Consider the following 19,061-nt stretch of genomic DNA (forward strand, 5'->3'; position numbering starts at 1 on the left):
GCTAGTCATTTCTCTGGCAACACATCTGGATTGGGTCAGCTTTTTAGCCATGCAAAAATATACTTAGCAAACTTGGCCAGAGTTTTGCCATTTCAGTAGTTCCTTCTACTACAGAATTTCATCTTACAAATTAAGCCACAGGCATGGATGAAATGGTTAGAAAAACACTGGGGCCTAATTTGAATAGTAGAATGTCTGGCATCTGGTGGGCGGGGCTTTTGTGTTCTGCTCCAGAATCAGCCCCTCCCTTCAAGTGTTCAGTTAAGTTCAGTTAGAGAGACCAACTGTCATTCTTGCTTCTTGCCTCATGATGTTGTTTTAGTTTCTCTCAGACAGTTTGTTATTGTGTTACAATTTTCTTTATTATTAAAGCTTTGTTTGACATACACATGAGCCACTTACTTTGCTGAAAGAAAAGAAACTCTGCTGGAAAATGGTGGAATATCCTAAACTCGGTAAGTGAGGGCATATTCCTAGTCTGACAGGAAGATTTATTTTTTAAATCACCCCACCCTCCACAACAGAAACCCATGGATGATATCCAGACTAACTGCCCAGGCCTATAAAACTTTTTTATTCTCAAGCCTCCCAGGCAGTAGGAAAAAACCTCAAATATTTCACATTTGTATATCTGAAAGCTGCAAATGTTTTGGATTGGTTTTACATGCATCGTTCAGATTTAAAACTGTATTCCAAGGACTGGACTTGATTCTTACTTCATAAAACATTTTAACTGTCGGCTTTTAATTTTGTATTATGGTATAATAAAAAAAAGAATTCCCTGGATGTCTAGACCCAGGTTTGGGGTAACGACTGTTTGTTGAGAGAGCCCCAGCAGAGATTTAAAATCATAAAACGTGCAGCAAAGTAAAGTGTGGAAATATAAGCTGTTAGACCTTTAAAACATTCCCTTCTAAATTGCTTCCAAAGTTTCCCACTTCCCTTAGCATAGAAAGGGACCACACGTTTGGTACTTTACTTACAAGCTTTGCTTACAAACTCTTCAAAAGTCAGATTAATGTGTTTTTCCATACAGCAGCAAGAAAAGACAGGCAGTTTAACTTATTTTTAAAAAGATAAGAGTTTCTAAATTATTTGTATAGAAACACAAAGATGGCTTGCTGAAGCCATGCAGTCTAAGCTTGGAGTATGCAGCTTAGACCACCTTATTGGTAGAGTTCATCTTGTGGAAGTGAGAGAACAAAGAGTTTGGTAGCCCTTCCTCCCAATGTAATGGGCTGTGACCTAGCTAAGCTTTGCAGGACTGGTTATTCTATGGTCTTAACCCCATTCATGCATTAATTAGATTAATCATGTTGGTTATACAGGGTGAGTCCTTAAAAAGAGGCCCTGTGAATACAGAGTACACATGTTCCACAGGGCCTCTTTTAAAAGATGCACCCTGTATAAGGCTGTATATGTCCTACAATAACTTTGAATCATGTTTTCTTTGCATAAAACATACACTGGGAAACTATCAACGTAGGTGAAATAAATGGCACACATAGCTTGTGCTTCTATGATTCTGAACCATCATCAGCAATTCTCTGGAAAGCAGCACAGGTGAATGCTCTTCAGGCTTACCTTAGGAGAGACAATAATATCATGCTTTTTATTCTGTCAGATCGGATGACACATAGGATATTGATGACACTAACAGTTGTAAGGATATGGGAAATGATTTTTTTCTCTCTTTCATTTTGCTATGCCTTCCCCAACACAATCTTATGTTTCTTCTGTTTTCTGTCATAAAATGATGCTAAGGGGAAAATAGTATTTTATATTTTATTTTCTAGATATTATTATTTGCTGGTTTTCAACCTTTGTTGTTGTTGTTGTTGCTGCTGCTGCTGTTGTTGTTGTGTGTATATAAAATCTACTTTGGACTATCAAGAAAAGTTTATGGTGGTGGTGAATTTAAAGAAATAAATATTTTTAAAATGTAAAATGTTCATTTAGACAAAGGCACCTTTTAAAAACAAAGCACATTACCCATCCAAAAGTTATGCGCTTTTGTATTTCATCAATTTCAATATTAAGAGTGAGGAAGATTTCAATATAACACGTGAGGAAGATACCTGCATGTGATTAATCTCTTCCATTGAAATATGTAGGTTTGGGCCAAACAACACATTCTGCAGGAGATCTACGGTTGATCTCCTAACTCCTCTGCCCCCAGCTCTCCCTGAAATGCTGTCATGGCAGGCTGTCAATTTGTTCAGAGCAGTGGTAGGCAGGAGGAGGGAAGAGGTATAATCTCTACCTCCAGAGGTGTTTCTCTGAACAAAATGGCATCCCTTCACTACTTTACTTTGTCAATGCAGCAAGCTGCTTCGCCTACAAGTCAGACAGTACCTTAACCTTGGATGGTTTGGACCCATATTTCCTATAGGTAAGACTGAGCAGTTAACCTCCCCCCCACCGGTAAAACAGTGGTTTCTGTACTCTAGGCTGCGGACTTTTGTAGGGATATTGTACCACACCAATGCTGTGTGTCAGGGAACTGCCATCGAAGGAGCAGGAGGTGAAAGGGCTCACAGAGGCTGAGAGAGAGTATTCAGCTGAGGAGGGAACCAGCAGGGGGAGAGGTGGAGTTCCAAGGGAAAGTGAGTCGGAGGGAGGGCTCAGAGACACTTCCAGCGAAAATAGTGGGGAGGTTTCAGGACCTCCCATAGGGACACCTACTCCTCGCCGGAAACTGTCACGCCGAGAGTCCAGAAGACGCGTTTCCGTTAAGGAGCTTTTATGCTGGAAGAAGTTCCGTAAACGCCCACTGTCCGATTCTACGAGCGACTGATGGAGCCATGCTTAAGGAGCTCCGTCACAGACAGAGGTTTGTGGACTTAGCCAAACTCTGAGGGACTAGGATTTTACGCACAAGCAGCTCACCATCCCATCACACTGTGTGATTAAGAATAGAGCAACTGATTATAACTGAGTTGTGCTGGTGCTAGGCAGCATCCTATGACATTTGAAAGTATCTCATTAGCAGTTTATGAGCAGAGGGCTGTATGTATCCAGTGTGCCTACATGTGGTGCCATTCAGCAGAGTATCTGAGAGAAAATCTTGTTTCCTGAGAATCTTTGTTTTCCTTTCTTTTTAAATCAAACATATGTCTGGCCCTCATTCCCATGAACAAAGGTTTTTAACTGTGAAAGACAAACGACACACCATGTGGTAACTTTTTTTTGTGTGTGGGATGCACCACTTCAGACAACAAGTGGAAGGATTGCCTGATCAAATGCTCCACCGTAGGAAAACTCCAAGCAACATCCTGCACAGAGAAAACCCAGCCAGAGGAAAGGAGTCTAGGTAATGAGGTTGACAAAACTCATTATTACTTGGTTCAGAATATGAATTATAGCTCATAATGCTTCCCTGTATTGCAAATTGAGCAGCATTCCCCCCAAAATTCATCCCAACCTCATGGTTTGAAGTGTGCAGGGTTCACAGTGGACTTTGGAAGCTTATTCCAATCATCCAAATCTTTATTACGGTCATAGATCAGCAGAAGGTAAAAGCACCTCCATATGTAAATAAAACATGTTAGAAGTGCAATAGAGTAACTGCAGAAGTAGAGGATACACATACTCATATTCTCACAGTAGACAAGCATAAGATAAAAGCACACAACACATGTAAATCAAACATTCAGTTTTAGAGCTGCTGTGTGGCACATACCACCCTCTGACGTATGTCAACCATAGCAATACAATATCTGGCCATTGAATGTGTTATATCAGGATTTATATCTTGGAGCAGTAAGGAGATATAAAGCTTATTGGAGGAAGCATTTGAATCTCATGTTCACAATCATGTAATAAAAAGTGCATTGAACTTTTCAAAGTTTTGAACGGACTCACAAGAAACGGGTTTGTTCATTTTGGAAAACAGCTTAAATTATCCGAGATCATTTTGAACTGAGCTGTGGGGAGTTTTTATATCTCTAGAACTAAGGCAGCCTCCCCCCCCCCCCCAAATGAGATGGACAAACATTCAAATATGCAACCCAAATATGTATTAATGGTTTACCATGCAATGAGCAAATTGTCTTGCCAAGGCCCACAGTTTAAGGCTAATCTTATAATGTACATAATTGATTCTTTAAAAAGGCATTATTGTTGTGGATTGCCAAGGGCTTGTGTTAGTGAGGTCGGTAAAGTATCATGCTTGATTTTGCAGACTTTTCATGTGGCTATTTTTACACAGAATGCAACCATTGTGTCTTGAAAGGCAAATGAACTAGATTCATGAGAGGGACATTGATTTTTTTTTTTGGGGGGGGTACTCAGTTTTAAAATACAACTAAATGCAAAAGATCAGCTAGATATCTACTTTCTTCTTCTTCTTCTTGTCACCCAGTATCTGAGATTGTTATGCATATCCTGGTACATTAAATCACAGTAGCAGAGAGAAGCATGGTGATAGATCTTGCTGTGCATATTTAATATAATACACCATGTCAGCAGAATTTGCATTAATTATCAAGGGGGTAACGACAACCGATTAGATTTCCTTCCCCCAAAAAGTTGCATAGACTTGGTCAATGTGTGTATTATAAATGTACAATAAACCTGATCATGTGATTTGTTGAATCAGGATTTACCATATGTAAAGCTAGGTGTATATTACTGTGGAGGAAGGGAATGTGCATGTGCAGAATCAATGCAATGGACAAAATGAAATCAGATTGGCTTTGCAGGCTTAAGGTGTCTGTTGTGCTCCGCTTAGCTGGAAACAATTGGCTTTTGCAATTGTATCCTACTCTTCTTCTCATGAGCTAACAGGGGCATTCACAGGGTGGCCTCCCATCCAGATATAGCAAGGCCTAAGCCACCAGAACTGAAGCAGGTGCCTTCAGACCATTCTTACAACTATTAGTGCAACTTCATCTGCACTTCGGAAGACATGGATTGGATCAAATTGACACTAAGAACACTACTGCTACTTCATCTTTTCACCTGTAAATATGGATAATGCATCACAGGGTAGAGGAGACAATTCATCCCCCAAAATATGACTCTTTGATTGGAATGTATTTGTGGATCTGCATTTTCCTGTTCTAGCCAGTCATGACCTACATGTGTGAATTATCAGTTGAGGTCACCTTTGCAAGCTTCAGAGGCTGGTTTATATGTGGCCTTTTCAATAGGTTCTGGTATAGCATTTTCCATATACATGAAAACATGGTAAATACATGACAATTGACATGATCTCAGATTTCCTATGGCTACATGTCATGTGTTTATATCATGGAAACCTGTCTGCTGCAGTGACATGTTAGAGACTTCACCATGCACAATGTTATATACCTCTGTTGTGTTTTTGTGTCTTTCCTTTCTCACTTTTTCTAAACTAAAAAGCCCCGAGCACTGCAATCTTTCCTCACAGGAGAGTTGCTTTAGCCCTTTGATTATTTCCTGGAATCTCTTCCAGCTCTACAATATACTTTCTGAAGTGTAGCAACCTGAACTGTACACAACATTCCCAGTATGACTGCACTGTAGTTTTGTGTAAAGGCATTGTAATCACAATAGTTTTACTTTTGATCCTTTCTCTAAAGATATCTAACATGAAGTTCGTCTTTTGGCCTTTTCCACAACTACTGCATACTGGGCCAACATTTTCACTGAGCTGTTCAAGGTAACCTCATGAACCATCTCCTAGCCAGTCACTGCTAACTCAGACCCCCATTAGCATGTTTGAAATTCGGATTCATGTATTTTTTTTATTTCAGGAGTTGATAGATTCCTTTCTATTTCCACTTCTCTTTCACCTTGCCTTCCTAGGAAACCACCTAAATAAAGAAAAAAAATAGGTGTGTCAGTTGTGGCTCTGCAAAATGACTTTCTTTTTGCTTGCTATATGCAATTCAGTTTTCCTGTGCCATTTCTATTGTCACTGTAGTCCAGCATAAGGGGCCCTGACTTTGGAAGAAAGCTTGAAGAAATTATAAGAGAACAAGCCAGGATTGTCACAAATGGCATTGAATTGATGTACTAAATGGCTGAATCTTTTTATTGCACTATGTGTTCCTTCCCCCTGTTTTTGTCTCTTTTCTTTCTCCTTTGTTATCTTCAGCTGCATCAATTTAATTGCTACTTTTTAAGCTAAAAGTCTGATAAATGGAAGTATTTTTTTTAAAAAAAATGAGAGTTCATCCTGTATATATTGCAGATGTCAACCAACATGGCAAAGCATAATAGCCACATGGCAATTAAGAAATAGTGGTGGAATGTTCAGACAAAAGTAAGAACAATTCTTTGTTAAAGGTATTTAAAGTGTTGCACTAGTAAGTCATTGTGAGTATGGCAGTGGTTTAACACAGACAAAAAAAAGGAGATTAAGAAGCAACCTTTCACACCGCTGACCACGTATAAAATCCACAGAAGTTAAAAAAACCAAAACACCACCTGCTCAAAACCAGTGGCAGAATTGCACCATGAAGCCTCTGAAGAAAAGGTACCGGTATTTGTATTAATCTAAAGGAATCCACTAGAGGGTGCAAGTGAGTAAATTATATTCTGCATGCAAATGTGCTAAAATGAAAAATTGCTTTTTGTCATAAAGCAGTTCCTAGAGTGAAATATGAAATGTACTAACCTTCTATACCTGAATTGCCTGGGGGCTCTCCAACATATTTGGATAATCAGAGGTTCGTGCAAAAGGAAAAGCTGTTTGCCCAGGGTTACATTAACATGGGTCTGCATAGAGGATGCATTGTGAGCACCCCTCTCACCTGTTAGTTCTGCTCACTTGCCAACTTTGGGTTGCAATCCTGCATGCAGCTCAACAACACATGTCAGTCCCATTGAAATAAATGAATCTTAAGCACATGCAGCTGTGTGGCAATTCCCCCCCAGGGGGGAGGATCTGGCAAAAAACCCAATCAATCAATCAATCAATCAATCAATCAATCAATCACATAAAGCGCAATCTGTACTGTTGCTCATAACATGGATGTCCACAACTGGAAAATGGAGCAGAACCATTGTATTGTGACAAAACCCATACTAGCTGATTTTTTAAAATGTCAGTGCTGGGATGGTGAAATAGCATGTAAGATCTACCCTACGGCATCAGTGCCATATCATGACAACACTTGCATAATATACTGGAGTCAGTGTGCAAGACTGGCAGAGCTGTAGCAATGCTGGTGCTGTTAGTGGGACTGCCCAAGTTGTGCTCTGAAGATTCAAAATATGTGTTGGTGTTGTTTTAAAAAAGTCGTATTATATCTGGACAAAGAGAGTTGCACTTAAAAAAAAAAAAGACCTACTCTAGATAATCAGTAGGCAAGATGCATCAAGGAAGATCATGTTGCCATTTTAACAGCATTCCCCTTTTCTGCATTTACAATGCTCAGTTTCTGTGCTATATTCTGATAGTAACTGTAGGTTACGTTTAGATCTTTATTTTAATATAGGGGAAATGATTCAACCGGATACTTCTTAATTAACAATAAAAACCCATCTATGAACAATCACAGTATAATGACATTCTTAGCTGAAGGAAATTTACAGATGTGTGCAGCTTCTGCCAATACAATAACAGCTAGCATTAAGCCAAAGAGTTTACTGTAGCAAGAGAAACCATTTTATGTAGAAATGCAGCAGATCACCCCCCCCACCTCCTGCTCCTAAAGCAGAGATGGGCAAACTGTGTCCCTCCAGATGTTCTGTACTACAGCTACAACAAGTTCCATCCAGCAGGGGGGAGGCCACTAGGTGGCGCATCGGAAGATGGCTGACAATAACATCTCTCCGACCCACACGAGGTAATTTGGAGGCTATGATGGGGGGTAATTAGCCTCCTTAACCCCCCCAGGATTGTGGGGGGGACGGCCCTTGCCTGCTGTGCCCTATACCACCCCCAAATTTGTGGGGGTGGGGGCACTAGGCACAAAGCCCTCCTGTGGGATTCCGGCACTCCTGGACGCCGTCCCTGATTCGCGCCGCTAGTTGCAATGATCTTTAAAAGAAACAATTTGGACGAGATTAATTGCACATGCTTCAAGGAAAAAGGGGAGTAAAGACTGCTGACAGAAGAGATCTCTGATAACAAGACAAGAATAAAATATGAGAAAATACGTCAAGATACGGTATGACAAATGACTGAGGGGGGAGGGGGGAGAAAACCTGCCTTCCTTTTTTTCATGTGATTTAACAAGAATCCCCTCCCCTAACGAGTCAGAAATTAAGGACTTAAGCTGTGGATTTAAGGCTGTGTGGAGATAAACTTTCGATCCAAAGCAATGTTTCAAGATGAAGCTGGAGAGCTAAGAGTTTTGGAATGACGCAGTTAAAAATGCCGTCGCCATTTTGGGAGGCATTGTTGGAGCTCTTGGGTCTGGGAGGAGAAAGAGAGAAATAGAGTTCTTTACATATCGTGGATCAACTCCTCGGTGGGACTTAAGAGCGACAAATGCCAAAATTTACGATGGAAAGAGTGATGTTATCTACGAAGGAGAGATATGGAAACCATCTGGACTTAGTGGAGGAACGGGAAATCCACACAGGATTATTATACTTGCTATCGGCTTAAGGAGACTAACAGAAGAGATCGTAAAGGAAAAAGAGAAATTATATGAATAAGATATGATGTGGAAACACCAAGATAAGACTGGATAGAATTATGAACTTTGTTTGGACTGATTGGGACTGATTTGGACATTAACGCAGTAATAAGAAGATGATCTGAATCCCCCTTTGGATCTTGAAGTATGGGTTCCCCCAACAAAATTTTAAAAATTGGCTTTGTAATTTGGAATTTATACGATGTGATTTAATTTGATGTGATTGGCCAGTTAATAAAAATTATTAAAAAAAAAAAAACAAGTTCCATCCAGCATGATCGACGGTCACTGATGATGGGAGTTGTAGTCCAGTAACATCCGGAATGCCACAAGTTCTCCATCTAAAAAACAATCCAGTCTTTGAAGAAACCAGGAAGGACACATTCACAATAAATTCACATAAAATGATTTTGCCTGTTTGAAAAGTCTTTGCTTAATGCTATTTATTATTGTTTTCAATGGACTTAAATGTGCCAAATGCTGTGTGCTGGATTAGGACCAATGAATTAGCTTTACCCTCTGATTTAGCTAGCCAATTCCATAACTAAGCATACAGTCATCTGGTCCATAACAAGCAGTCCTTGTTTAGCATAAGCCTTCTACCACTTTAACACCTATGGCTTCTCCCAAAGAATCCCAAAGTTTGCCCTTCACAGAGCTACAATTTCCAGCACTCATAACAAACTGCTGTTTCTAAGATTCGTTGGGGGGAAGCTATGACTGTTAAAAATGGTATAAGAGGAATTTAAATATTTGGTGCAGATGCTACCTGCGTCCATAGACAAAAACCTAGCATGTTTACTCAGAAGTAAGCCCTACTGTTTCTAACAGTCCTTACTCTCTAGTAAACATGCTTAGTGGGACTTTGGGGGTGTGTATGTTGTGGCTGATTTTATTATGCATGAATCGTGGTATACGGCACAAAGTGCATGGATTTAATTAATACGCTGTTAATACTAAGGCAGGTTTGATTAGTGTCAAGACAGGATAGAGATGACTATTGGACAAGACACACAACTTCCAGTCTCATGGCAATGCAGTCTGGTGCCTTCCACATGTTTGAGCTCCAACTTTCACAGTCCCAGTCAGTATATGCTGGCTAGGGTTGATGGGAAGGTTACTCACAATAAATAGAATAGATATTTTCCCTCCTGTGGTCATCTTGATGATGATGCTCAACCACTATGGTCTCATGCTTTAATAATACATCATCTTAGGCATCTGAGCTACTGAACAACCATTAAGAAGCTTTAAAACTTACAGACATCCCTGCTTGCTCCCCTGAATTGGCAGAGGAACAACAAAGCATAGCTAGCATGTTACATTACTTTTGTGTTATCTTTAGGTATGTGTAGATACTCTAGAGGTAAACTGGCTTTCAGTTACCACAAATAACCTCTTCTTTCTCCCTTTGGGCCATCACAAAGGCATGAAAACCATGAGTGGAAAGGTCATGGGTGGAAAAAAGGGGAGAGGGAAGAATGAATGAATGCTTTTATGCCATGTGATGGACCAAAGGAAGAAAGAAGTGGTTGTTATGTTGTGCATTCTAATATCATTTATTCTGTTGCCTTGCTTCCTTCAAGTTAATGAAGTTTCCTACAAAATATGATAGAAATTTGTTCCTGGTATGCTAATGGTATGGTAATGGTGGGTCAGTGATGCTTCAGTGAAATATTTGTTGTAGTGGTTTTGTTCCACCAGCTAATCCATCATGTGGTCCATTTTGGTTAAAATGGTTGAGATCTCTGTGGTTCAAGATAAGCTAGAGACAGGCCGGTCATTTATGGGTCTTTAACCTCCCTTAAATTGATTAGGTGACAGCTACCATATAGACTACTAGCCATTTATAGCACAACTGTTCCCTTCAGTTAACTATAGATTCAAGAAGAAAGATGTAGTGCAGACATTGGATGCCATGATAAGGACAGATCCTGCTCAGTTTTACAAATAGTGACCCATATGCTAGTGAGGCAAAGCAGCTGATAGGCACACCTTCTTCAGGGCTGTGGACTGCAGGGTTTGCACAAAGGAAAATGGCTTCTTTTCAAGCATCAACAGCACCAGATGGTGCCTTTTGTAGCACAGCCAGTATGGCCTGGGCTGAAACAATCAAGAGAATGAAAGCTGCTTGCAGCTCCTGGCACCTCAATTCCATGGTATTTGGATTTGTCTAAAATAAACTGACAATGAGACAAATAGACCCAATATTATGGAACACATTAATAATGTGTTCTGTTAAATATTTTTTTTTTGAAAAAGTGAATTGTTAAGCCTATTAATAACTGCTAAATGACAGGAAAAACCCAGCTCCAACTATTATGTGGCCATATGGCTATGTGGAGAAATTAACATTTGCCACCAAAATGTCATATATCTTTTGCCCATCCTGAGGCTAAATTTAATAAACTCACTGTCACCAGCCCTATCACGAAGTTTGTGAAGGAAGAACATGCTGCTTTTCTTTTGGTTGAAACTTGCAGTAGAAATGACTTTGTTGAGTGCTTCCATGTTGACGATCTCAGAGAAGCGCTCAAATGGGACAGGCCCAAGACCCACCAGACTCCACATCCTGTTTCCTACAGTGGACAATCTCTTATACTATTGCTCCCTAGCAGTTGGTATTCAGCGGCATACGCCTTCTAAACCTCAGAGCAGCCATGTCAGCTAGTTGCTGTCACCACATCTTCTGGTACCAAATTCCACACTTTTATTATGTGTTTTGTGAAGAAATCTTTCCTTTTATCCTTCATCTCTTGCTAATTTATTTCATTTGATGATCCTGAGTTATATGCTTCCCCGAAACTTGCTACATTCCCATCTCAGTGACCACACTGCTGCTGTAGTGACGGGGGCACCACTGCCTCAGAACCTCTCAAAAGCCACCACTGTTCTAAACTAATAATTCCCAAATACATTAGATTGTTCTGGGGTAAATTTTTGAATACAGAAAACAAAAATAAAAATGAGGAAAATATAGGAGTCTGAAACAGTTCAGCCTTTCTTTTTAGAACAATGTCATTCAGTCCTCTGAATAAATTGAGAGCCCCCCTAAACAGACTTAGGACTCAGCTATACAGCTTCAAATAAAAAGTTTTAAGTGTGTTGTGAAGGGCAATATACAAAAGTGACACTAGGTGATGATGGTGAGCTATGGCAAATGGTTCTGGAGGCGGGGACTCCTGTGCAGGCTGGGATTCCTCAGGTTCAGCCTCTGAGTCCGAATCCTAGGCCATCACAAGATGTCTTCTAAAAGTTTGGTAGTTATTTTTCTCTTTGACATCTGATGGGAGGGCGTTCCACAGGGTGGGTGCCACTACCGAGAAGGCCCTCTGCCTGGTTCCCTGTAACTTGGCTTCTTGCAGCGAGGGAACTGCCAGAAGGCCCTCGGCGCTGGACCTCAGTGTCTGGGCAGAAGCTTATGGGAGATGCTGCTCTGAGGAGTTTCACTAGAGCACTATCCTGTTATATTCCAGAACACATCATGGATTTATACCAACATCTTCAAATGAGCAGAGCATTCTGCTGCAGAGCATTGTGTTGCCAAGATACATAGGTTACATTATGTACATTACTGGTGAGAAAAGAAGGGTCATATAGCAGACTCTTCCATTGTAGTGCCTTGCTGAGATGGCATTTCAAAGTAGATGTTCATTGTAGGAGACTGACTGTGATTTTCAGGCAAAGCCAACATAGAGATGGGAGACAGATTTTGAACAAAATTCTGAGAATGAAGAAGCCATTTTGTCTGGAGTAAGCTAATTGGAAAGCTGTTTCTTGTGAGATAGGGCTCTGGAGAAATGGTGATTTTGTACCTTTGGGAACTTTTCTCTCACTTTGGTCTGCCTTTTCCAGTATTATTGAATGCTTTCTAGGCACTTTCCTCTTTAGGTAATGCACTTAGATTTGTAATTAGAAAAGAGAAGTTCATTATCAATTCATATGAAAATATTGTGTTTGTGCTGTTTTTTAAAAAGATATAATCACAGCATGACCATTTAGAGAAAACAAAGGATATGACAGTTCCCCACACAGATTACTCACCTATAAACAGATGGATCCTCATGGATCTTTCCCCCACTCACTAAAGATCAGTAAGAAGACATCAGTTTTTTTATTTGTCACATGCAGAGGTGTTTCCACTCCACTGCGGTTCGTCGTCTGCTGAAACCTTCTGTGTCAAAATTACTTGACTTACATAACTAATTATGTAAATTATGTCAGCATGACTCTATTCCACACTATTCATCTCAGTGTAAAGGAATGGGAAGGAAAAGGGGTGATGCAATCAATTACAAATTGTTTGCAGATGGAAAGCAAGAACATTAGTGAATACTGATCATATTCCTTGCATTGATTTCTGTTCTGAACAAGGGATAAATAAATGAACACTGGCAATTTCTGCTCCTATTTCTGTTTTCATTTGACTTATCCAAAATACCTACTCTTTACGTCCATGTGTGCACATGAGCACAGGCATCAGCAAGACAGTGTGGAGAATGGATGGCTATGTGCATCTCCTGTATTACACATCTTTCCCTTGGATGGCGCCTGCATAACTTTACTGAGCAGAAGAGGAGGGTCACATGAGGACTTGGGAAAAAGTGGCAACAGGGTTCAGTTGAGCCCCATGGGGTTTGCTCTGTGCAGGGACATGGGACGTACATAGCAATACCGTATTTACTCTAACGTAATGCACACCTTTTTTTGGCCAAATCACACCATGAAAATTAGGGTGTGCATTAGATTCGATGGCACATTTACATTGACCAGCAAATCCTTTTTTGGTTTCAAGGTTTTCAAAATGGAAGTGTGCATTAGATTCAATGGCACATTAGATTTGCGTAAATACTGTAGATTGCATCCCTGAATATCCCTTGAATGTAGATTTTTAAAAGAAACATTAGTTAGAACTTTTGAAAAAATAATATTGTCTTACTAATACAATTTAAGAGCATTTATATATATTTTCCACTTCACCATCTGCACTGTCTCTACCCCCTCCTTGCCCAGTGTCCAAATCCAAGCCTAAATTACTCATGCGTTTTCAGATTCTTTTGACAAAGGAGGAAAAACATTTTTGTATGTCAAAAAATGACATTTAAGGGCAATTTGTGACACACCCACCCACCCCTTGGCATTTGTGTACCTGTTTTGAATCATGAAGCCCTGTGCTTGTTCAAGTGACCTTGCCATGCCTCCCATCAGTACATGATAACATACAGTATACTATTTACTATAAAGCATTTTGTTGGCTTTTGCCATCTCATGCATCACAGTGCAACGTCAGCCCATTTGCTACATGGCATCTGATTTGGCACAGAGATCCATTTACAGAACTGTTGCCAAAGATGGAGGCAGAAGCAGCAACAGCTTTGGCAGCTCATGGGCAGCTTGACTGGAAATGTAGTTGGCGATGAGGGAAGGATCTGGCCTTTTTTGATAATTTGCTGAATGTGATCTGATGATGATGAAGTCTACCCAACTGAAATTGCAAATTTTAATATGACAAATGGAACCATGAAAATTTGGCACAGCCTCTTGAGTTTAGGCCACCATTTAAAGATTGTAGAGCATTTTAGAGAGCCGTTTAGAGACTTTAGACTGAACAACCTTCAGGAAATCTTTGGCTTGTGTGCAATTGGGGAGATAGAAGTGCTGCAGGAGACTCACCCTCTGAATCAGAGGATAGTTGCAAGACTGTGGCATCTGGCTGGAAGGGCCCTAACTGAGGTACTGGTGGTTCTCTCCCCACTCCCTGGAAGGATCCTGAACCTCATCCTCATCAGAGTCCTCTGCCATGTACTGCAGGGTCCCCAAATTGTAGATCATGACAGCATAAACTTGTTTACTAGGGACTGCATATCTACAATGTGTGTGTTCTGTGTATTTTTATGAATTGAATGTAGTTTTGTATGAATGTGTCAATTTTATCTACGTCAATGATTTTAAATGCAAGGTCACCTGGAGACTTTTGTTTAACAAGCTGCTAACAAGTCTATATAATAATAATAATAATAATAATAATAATAATAATAATAATAATAATGCATAAGAGCAGTTATCCAGCCTTCTGCTGTTCCTGCAACTTTTGAGTTTGGGGCAATTGCCTGTGGCAGTGAAAAGCAAGTGTTCTTTATGTTTTTGTTAGCAGGCCTTTGATACTGGGCATTTGTTGTGAAGACTTCCCCTGCTGTCATTTCCCAATGCTAGAATTATCTATTTCCTTTTGCTTTCTCTCATATAGCTTCCATTTTCTCCTTCCAGAATCCTGGATGGTGTTTGGACACATAGACATTTGATAATGCCCTGTAGACTCTTGTAATAAGGGATATATGGTTTATGTCATCAAGACAAAAGAACAAGAAGGAATTAAATTGGATCTAAGAAGTGATTTGTTTTGCCAGAAAGGCAGTGTGAATTGGCAAGCAAAGACAAAGACAGAGTGATTACCTATGAGGTTGGAAACATACTAATCAACCTGAGCAAAGCAGCCTCAGTTCAGGTTGATAATTATCAAGTGTTTGACCTCCTTGTTGACCTGGCCAAGGAAATAAATCTACACAAGTTGAAATCTACACAAGGGGTGCAAATAAGGAGATTACAACATGCAGCAGGAAAACAGGGCAGTTTGCAATTCAGAGGCACACAAGTAAAAGTGAATTGTTTAGAATAAATACTCCACAGTTAGAGGAATGAAAAAGTTAGGAATGGAGGGGGAGATGGAAGGAGGCAAAACAAGCAGCGGGAGGCAGGGAGGAGTGAAGGAGAAGTAGCGTTTATGCACATCTCCTTGAAGACGGGGCTTCTAGTAATGGGGTTCAAACAGAGGAAGGTCTGACAGATAACATTTGAATTAATTCAACATGGAACAAGCAGCTGCACTGAAAGAATATATTGGTCTCATGGAACTGACAGATTTGTCTGGAAACTGGAGGTAAAAAAAACCTACTACTCTCCATTGTGAAAAGATAATGGAATACAAAGCCGTTTCTTCAAAAGTGGCTTCAAAAGCTGCTCAAAAATACTGTTCATTATTATAGACATGCTCCTGTATTGTGAAAGAACAGTCTTTAAAAGACGTGAACTTTTTCTGGGCCAACAGGAGAGAGGAACTGAAAAACAAATGGGACTGTGCCTTTATTTTAAATGTGGACCCCAGGTCTACCTCTGCTTCCTGCTGCTGCTGTTGCAGCTCCTCTTCTTCATGACTGCAAGGGAGTTGCTATTCCTGCCCCTCCCTCTCTTGTCATCACCCCCAGGAATTGATCTGGCTGAGTGTAGGTGGCACATGGCAGATGCTCTGCATGGACCCCAAAAGCTTTCTTTTCTGCCTCTGCCAGGCCAGCTGTACCTTGACTCCAACAAGTCACAACTGGTGACTGAATTGGGCGGCCCCCCAGACTTGGCTACCGGTCCCCAGCGGTCTGGCAGAGTTTCCAAGCACCCAACTTATTTAAAGGATTATGTTGTCGGACATGTAACACTGTTGGTCTAATGGAAGTATGTGAAATGTAACCGATATGCTTTTGTGCCTAATTGAACCATTACATGTAGTGCTGTATATAAGGAAACCATTACAATTGTAACTAACGCCTTATCTTGGTGAGGAGAGGTGTTATGTATTGAAGTTCTCACCCTGGGACAGCAGGGGGATACTGTAGATAGTTATGCAAATAAGGGATCAAAAGTGACGTTCAGTGATTGGATAGTTTTAGAAAATTGTTACAGTTATGTTGTACTAAAGCTCTATATAAGCAGGCTGACTGAACCCTTCAGTTCAGTTCTGTTCTGGCCTCTGAATAAACAAGAGCTGTTTGAAGAATCGCTGTGTCGTCTGATATGTTCACCCACAACTTAACAGACTTAATAGACAGAAATGCAACCTGGACCATTGCTGCACTATCTCTGACATGGAGATCTCACAGGGAAAGCTACACTCAAAGAAGCTGAATATTTACAGGTGCCAGTAAATTATGTTTACAGGGTGCTACAACTCCAGGAAGAGCAGGTGACCCTGCTAGATTCTGTGATGTCTAATGGCTGGAAACTTGAGCAGCTACTAGCATCAGATCTTCCTGTCTCTGTGGGACTGAAGCCCAGGCTGAATTTCTGTGTGTCACCATCCCTAAGGAGATGCCTAATACTCCACATGGCATATGAGCCCAGTGAGAAGGGACAAGATCTTGAAGGTGTGAGGCTCAAAGGTGTAATTGCTCCCGTGCTGAACATTGGAAAGCTTTTCTTTCCAATTGTTGCACAAATAAGCTTGACAACATGATGAAGTCACCGGTGTTAATCTGGATTTTGAATCCTTTTGAGGTGATGTAGGTGGAGCAGGTTGCTTGTGAATGCCTGCTGTGAGAGGGTTTGTGTTGCCTCAGGTGTTGACCTGTGCTGATCTTAACCTGTCAGGGAACTGACATCGGAGCGAGAGGTGGAGGCAAGGCTCCCAAGCGATGCTGGAGAAGGGCCCAGCAGGGAGAGAGGCAACTCATCGGCTGGGGAAGGAAATCAACGTAACACCAGGGATAAAGGGGGGCAGATGGGGGAATCAGCGAGGGGGCTCCAGGACTCCTCACCGGAGACCAGCGGGGAGAGCACAGGTCCTCCGCTACCCACACCCACCCTGCGCAGAAGACTTCCGCGCAGGGAAAGTAGGCGTAGACTTGGCGTCAAAGAACTTCTTTGCTGGAAGAAGTTCAAGAAACGCCCACTGACGGATTCTGCTAGCGACTGAAACAGTCACGAAGTGAAGGGCTGTCCAGACAGAAAAGGTTTAACCAGGCAACCTAGCCAGGAGTGGCGGCAACTTACGCACGAGCAACCCCTATAACCATTACATAACCCTACAAAGAATCAGCCCCACTCCAGGTCCTCCTGCTGAAGAGATGAAGCCTTTGGGCATGCAAAGGTGGCAGTTGGCAAGCACAGTGCTTTAGGGATGCTCGATCATAGCAGCAGAGTCAGGCCATTGTGCCATCTAGGTCAGTATTGTCTACTTTAGGGATCTGCTTTGAGCATGCCCCAAACGTGGATCTTAGCGTGCAGGAATTCTTATTTTATACCATTTTTGTCATGTGACAAAGACACATTAGAGCAGAAGCAGCAAAGCAGGCTGGGAAGTGCTGGGACTGCACAATCATTTGGGCCTACTAAAGTTATTCAAGCCTAACTGCTAACTGTTGAGTCATTCTGACATGTGACGTAGTAGCCAGTTTCACTTTGTGCTCTCTGTAAGATTTCAGTGAGAGTCTGTCTGCCTCAGCTGTGAACAAAGTCAGTATGTAATCTCAGCCAAACTGTTTGGAACCATGTTGTTTATAAAGAAGTTTATTTTAACTCAGTAAAGCTTTTATTCTTTAAAACTCTGCATTATTAATTTACGCTGCGCGTCAATCCCCCCCCCCCGAACCAACAATGAATGCACCAACACATCTCGCATTGGTGGTTTATTCCGTTCTGTGTTCACACTTTCCCCCTCCTGAAGGCATTTTGGTGTATAGTTTAGACGTGTAGCCAGAGCCAGCTCTACCATTAGACAGAGTGAGGCAGGTGCATCAGGTGGATGATTCTAAGTGTCATGAAAGAGCAGCAAAAACTTATTAATTCATCATTACTCTGTTTTCTGCCAAGAAGCAGGAGATTTGTTTCATTTTTCATTTTTGGTTTTTTGCCTCAGGTGCCTAAATAACCTGGCTGGCCTTAGGTATTATTATGCAACCTGATTTGTGTGTGACATTTGCTTTTCCACATCAGGTAGCAAAATGTCTTGGGCCAGCTCTGTGAGCAGCATATATTTAAAACGTAGAAATCAGTATCCCAAAGCATATCCCTCTTGTACCAAAAGGCCTCCAGCAAGGATTGTAAAAGCATAGGTGGAGAATAATATTTTAAAAGCAAAGCCACATATACATTAATTATTAAAAGCAAATTAAAATATGGAACTCTTAAGACCTCAACATCCAGCTCAGCTCTGGCTATCAAGCGGCAGGGTGGAGAGGAAAACAATACTATGGCACATCTATTGTGGTGCAAGGCAAAATATTATAAAAACCAGAGTTTGGCACCCAGTATTATAAATGCCCCAAAGCAACTGAAACTGTAGAAGAAGCTCCTGGGAAATTGCAATGGCTAAGATACAGCCAAAGTATGTGGAGTATAAATAAGTAAATAAATAACCTTCTAAAATTCACTGGGGTATAGAGTCAAATATTTATTTCAATGATATTTGAAGTGGATATATATATATATATATATATATATATATATATATATATATGCACGCCTCTAGGGATAAAGCAAATAGCTCCATTTACTCTAACCGTTTGATTAAATTCCCAAAGTAGCAAAGTCACTGGGCAACACTAATAAAGTTTGTAGCTATGTAAGCTAAAATAATGATTAGCGTAATCAAGTCTAATGCTTCAAGGCATAAGTTGATCATCTGTGGAAATCAGGAAGAAAATTTTCTTTCCCCGTTCA

The 19,061-nt window shown here is 40.8% G+C and overlaps 1 long non-coding RNA gene across 2 annotated transcripts in view; it reads left to right on the plus strand.

Moving 5' to 3' along the window:
• The first annotated feature begins 216 nt into the window (after nucleotides 1–216).
• LOC128415793 (uncharacterized) overlaps nucleotides 217–19,061 on the plus strand; it is a 93,736-nt gene continuing 74,891 nt past the window's right edge. Inside the window, exon 1 of one of the 2 annotated variants that reach the window (XR_008331068.1) lies at nucleotides 217–455. This is a non-coding gene — a long non-coding RNA (uncharacterized LOC128415793). The remainder of the gene's footprint in view (nucleotides 456–19,061) is intronic. The other variant, XR_008331069.1, reaches the window with a different exon arrangement.

This window comes from Podarcis raffonei, chromosome 6, assembly GCF_027172205.1.
Source record: "Podarcis raffonei isolate rPodRaf1 chromosome 6, rPodRaf1.pri, whole genome shotgun sequence".
Classification (NCBI taxonomy): domain Eukaryota; kingdom Metazoa; phylum Chordata; class Lepidosauria; order Squamata; family Lacertidae; genus Podarcis; species Podarcis raffonei.